This window comes from Durio zibethinus, unplaced genomic scaffold, assembly GCF_047325235.1.
Source record: "Durio zibethinus cultivar Kanyao isolate XHJ-2024 unplaced genomic scaffold, ASM4732523v1 HiC_scaffold_306, whole genome shotgun sequence".
Taxonomy (NCBI): Eukaryota; Viridiplantae; Streptophyta; class Magnoliopsida; order Malvales; family Malvaceae; genus Durio; species Durio zibethinus.
The window spans coordinates 17,501-22,500 of record NW_028322929.1 but is presented as its reverse complement, the minus strand read 5'-3'; positions in this window follow the sequence as shown (position 1 = coordinate 22,500).

Sequence of the window (5,000 nt, the reverse complement as noted above, 5' to 3'; positions counted from 1 at the left end):
AGGATGCGCAAGCCGGGGATCGATCGGGTGCTAGGTGGGTTTAGGCACATCTTCAAATTTCTGTCGTGCCAATGCCATTTTTATGGCTTGTAAATTCATACAATGGTCCCCTAAGCCTTCACGTGAAGTTTCGTTGCAAGATGACTCGTTTTCTATTTTTCACGATTTTCGAAACTTTTTGCGGTTCGGGATTTTTTAGAATTTTTTTAGAAGGAGTTTTGGCCCCAAATTTTGTGGACGTGATCCTTCTATTTTTGTTGGCATGCACAAAAAAATTCAGCTAAAAACTCGAACCGGAGAAGATTTCGTGACCGTTTGAAAAAAGTGTCCCCATTTCAGACACTTTAACGGCTACTGGCAGCAAACCTGTAAAATCTCAAACGCTCTTTAAGGGGGTGTGAGTTCTCAGAGGTTTGATGAGGGATAGGGGGCCAACACAAGGGCCAAGTACCAGCACCCATCGCACGTCATGTGCGCACACCCCCCCGGCCCCCCTCCCAATCGCCGGAACCCCAATGCCGCCGGTCAGGTTCTCCGGCGGTACTCCGGCGATGCTCCGGCGATGCTGTCCCGAGTGAAAAAAATGCGGCACCAGCACATGCTGGAGCCAAGCATGGGCACCGTGGCTCAAAATCGAACTTCGGCCAAGGCCTCGACCATCAATGGCACATGATGACGCATGGTGATGGCACATGCATCGACCATCATCGGCATAGGCTGCCCTTCGGTACGGGCACTTGCCTCGACCGCCATCGGCACAAGCTGGGCCCTGGTGTGGGTTGTTGCCTCGATCACCAGCGGCACATGCTGAGCCTTGGTGCGGGCGGTTGCCTCGAGCACCATCGGCAGACCCTGGGCCCTGGTGCGGCCGGTTGCCCCGATAACCATCGGCACACGCTGCGCCCTCGAGCGGCCGGTTGCCTCGATCACCATCGGCAAAAGCTGGGCCCTGGTGCGGGCGCTTGCCTCGACCACCATCGGCACACGCTGGGCACTGCCATCGGCACACGCTGGGCCCTGGTGCGGGCGCTTGCCTCGATCACCATCGGCACACGCTGGGCCCTGGTACGGGCGCTTGCCTCGACCACCATCGGCACACGCTCGGCCCTGGTGCGGTCGGTTGCCTCGAGCACCATCGGCACACGCTGGGCCCTGGTGCGGGCGCTTGCCTCGACCACCATCGGCACACGCTGGGCCCTGGTGCGGGCGCTTGCCTCGACCACCATCGGCACACGCTGGGCCCTGGTGCGGCAGGTTGCCTCGAGCACCATCGGCACACGCTGGGCCCTGGTGCGGTCGGTTGCCTCGACCACCATCGGCACACGCTGGGCCCTGGTGCGGGCGCTTGCCTCGACCACCATCGGCACACGCTCCGCCCTGGTGCGGCAGGTTGCCTCGAGCACCATCGGCACACGCTGGGCCCTGGTGCGGGCGGTTGCCTCGACCACCATCGGCACACGCTGGGCCCTGGTGCGGCAGCTTGCCTCGAGCACCATCGGCACACGCTCGGCCCTGGTGCGGTCGGTTGCCTCGACCACCATCGGCACACGCTGGGCCCTGGTGCGGCAGGTTGCCTCGACCACCATCGGCAGCCTCGACCACCATCGGCACACGCTGGGCCCTGGTGCGGGCGGTTGCCTCGACCACCATCGGCACACGCTCCGCCCTGGTGCGGTCGGTTGCCTCGAGCACCATCGGCACACGCTGGGCCCTGGTGCGGCAGGTTGCCTCGACCACCATCGGCACACGCTGGGCCCTGGTGCGGGCGGTTGCCTCGACCACCATCGGCACACGCTGGGCCCCGGTGCGGGCGCTTGCCTCGACCACCATCGGCACACGCTGGGCCCTGGTGCGGCAGGTTGCCTCGACCACCATCGGCACACGCTGGGCCCTGGTGCGGGCGCTTGCCTCGAGCACCATCGGCACACGCTCGGCCCTGGTGCGGTCGGTTGCCTCGAGCACCATCGGCACACGCTGGGCCCTGGTGCGGCAGGTTGCCTCGACCACCATCGGCACACGCTGGGCCCTGGTGCGGGCGCTTGCCTCGACCACCATCGGCACACGCTCGGCCCTGGTGCGGTCGGTTGCCTCGAGCACCATCGGCACACGCTGGGCCCTGGTGCGGCAGGTTGCCTCGACCACCATCGGCACACGCTGGGCCCTGGTGCGGGCGGTTGCCTCGACCACCATCGGCACACGCTGGGCCCTGGTGCGGGCGCTTGCCTCGAGCACCATCCGCACACGCTGGGCCCTGGTGCGGCAGGTTGCCTCGAGCACCATCGGCACACGCTGGGCCCTGGTGCGGGAGCTTGCCTCGAGCGCCATCGGCACACGCTGGGCCCTGGTGCGGCAGGTTGCCTCGAGCACCATCGGCACACGCTGGGCCCTGGTGCGGTCGGTTGCCTCGAGCGCCATCGGCACACGCTGGGCGCTGGTGCGGGCGCTTGCCTCGACCAGCATCGGCACACGCTGGGCCCTGGTGCGGCAGGTTGCCTCGATCACCATCGGCACACGCTGGGCCCTGGTGCGACAGGTTGCCTCGAGCACCATTGGCACACTATCGGCCCTGGTGCGGGCGGTTGCCTCGACCACCGTCGGCACACGCTGGGCCCTGGTGCGGGCGCTTGCCTCGAGCACCATCGGCACACGCTGGGCCCTGGTGCGGGCGGTTGCCTCGAGCACCATCGGCACACGCTGGGCCCTGGTGGGTTTAGGCACATCTTCAAATTTCTGCCGTGCCAATGCCATTTTTATGGCTTGTAAATTCATACAATGGTCCCCTAAGCCTTCACGTGAAGTTTCGTTGCAAGATGACTCGTTTTCTATTTTTCATGATTTTCGAAACTTTTTGCGGTTCGGGATTTTTTAAAATTTTTTTATAAGGATTTTTGGCCCCAAATTTTGTAGGCATGATCCTTCTATTTTTGTTGGCATGCACAAAAAAATTCAGCTAAAAACTCGAAGTAGAGAAGATTTTGTGACCGTTTGAAAAAAGTGTCCCCATTTCAGACACTTTAACGGCTACTGGTAGCAAACCTGTAAAATCTCAAATGCTCTTTAAGGGGGTGTGAATTCTCAGAGGTTTGATGAGGGATAGGGGGCCAACACAAGGCCAAGTACCAGCACCCATCGCACATCATGTGCGCACACCCCCCCGGCCCCCCTCCCAATCGCCGGAACCCCAATGCCGCCGGTCAGGTTCTCCGGCGGTACTCCGGCGATGCTCCGGCGATGCTGTCCCGAGTGAAAAAAATGCGGCACCAGCACATGCTGGAGCCAAGCATGGGCACCGTGGCTCAAAATCGAACTTCGGCCAAGGCCTCGACCATCAATGGCACATGATGGCGCATGGTGATGGCACATGCATCGACCATCATCGGCATAGGCTGCCCTTCGGTACGGGCACTTGCCTCGACCGCCATCGGCACAAGCTGGGCCCTGGTGTGGGTTGTTGCCTCGATCACAATCGGCACATGCTGAGCCTTGGTGCGGGCGGTTGCCTCGAGCACCATCGGCAGACCCTGGGCCCTGGTGCGGCCGGTTGCCCCGATAACCATCGGCACACGCTGGGCCCTGGGGCGGGCGCTTGCCCCCAGCACCATCGGCACACGCTGGGCCCTGGGGCGGGCGCTTGCCCCCAGCACCATCGGCACACGCTGGGCCCTGGGGCGGGCGCTTGCCCCCAGCACCCCCCGAACACCATCGGCACAAGCCGGCCCTTGGTGCGGGCTCCTGGCTCGACCACCATCGGCACACGCTGGGCCCTGGTGCGGGCGGTTGCCTCGAACACCATCGGCACACGCCGGCCCTTGGTGCGGGCGGTTGCCTCGACCACCATCGGCACACGCTCGGCCTTGGTGAGGGCGCTTGCCTCGACCACCATCGGCACACGCTGGGCCCTGGTGCGGGCGCTTGCCTCGACCACCATCGGCACACGCTCGGCCTTGGTGCGGGCGCTTGCCTCGACCACCATCGGCACACGCTGGGCCCTGGTGCGGGCGGTTGCCTCGACCACCACCGGCACACGCTCGGCCTTGGTGAGGGCGCTTGCCTCGACCACCATCGGCACACGCTGGGCCCTGGTGCGGGCGCTTGCCTCGACCACCATCGGCACACGCTCGGCCTTGGTGCGGGCGGTTGCCTCGACCACCATCGGCACACGCTGGGCCCTGGTGCTGGCGGTTGCCTCGACCACCATCGGCACACGCTGGGCCCTGGTGCGGGCGGTTGCCTCGAACACCATCGGCACAAGCCGGCCCTTGGTGCGGGCGGTTGCCTCGAGCACCATCGGCACACGCTGGGCCCTGGTGCGGGCGGTTGCCTCGACCACCATCGGCACACGCTGGGCCCTGGTGCGGACGGTTGCCTCGAGCACCATGGGCACACGCTGGCCCTTGGTGCGGGCTCTTGCCTCGACCACCATCAGCAGAAGATGGCCCCTACGTCGAACACCATCGATACATGCCGGGCCTTGGTGTGGGCACATGCCTCGAGCTGGTGCGGGCGGTTGCCTCGACCACCATCGGCTCACGTTGGCCCTTGTTGCGGGCACATGCCTCGACCACCATCGGCACCTGCGCACCCTCGGTGTGGGATTTGCTTGTTTGGAAAAAGTGTCCCCGTTTCAGACATTTTAACGTCTACTGGTAGCATATCTGTAAAATCTCTAATGCTCTTTAGGGGGTGGTGGTCCGGCACCCCCTCTCCCCCCCCCACGGGGGGAGTAGGTGTGCGCGATGGGCCTCCCATTGCGTGCACCCCGGCCAACGTCCCTCGAACGAAATACAGGGCGTGCATGCCTTCCGGCGATTTTTGTCCGGCGACTGGTTGCTCCGGTGACCGGCAGGCGCCCATGGCCTCGATCGGTTGGCTTGCATGCAAAAAAAGGGAGCCGAGCTCCAGCCCGTGCACGCGGCGGATGCTGCCCTAGACCCCAGACCAAGTCCCTGAATCGGGCAACGGCTCCCTGGGGTGGTGCCAGCAGAAGCTGCGGTTGCGGG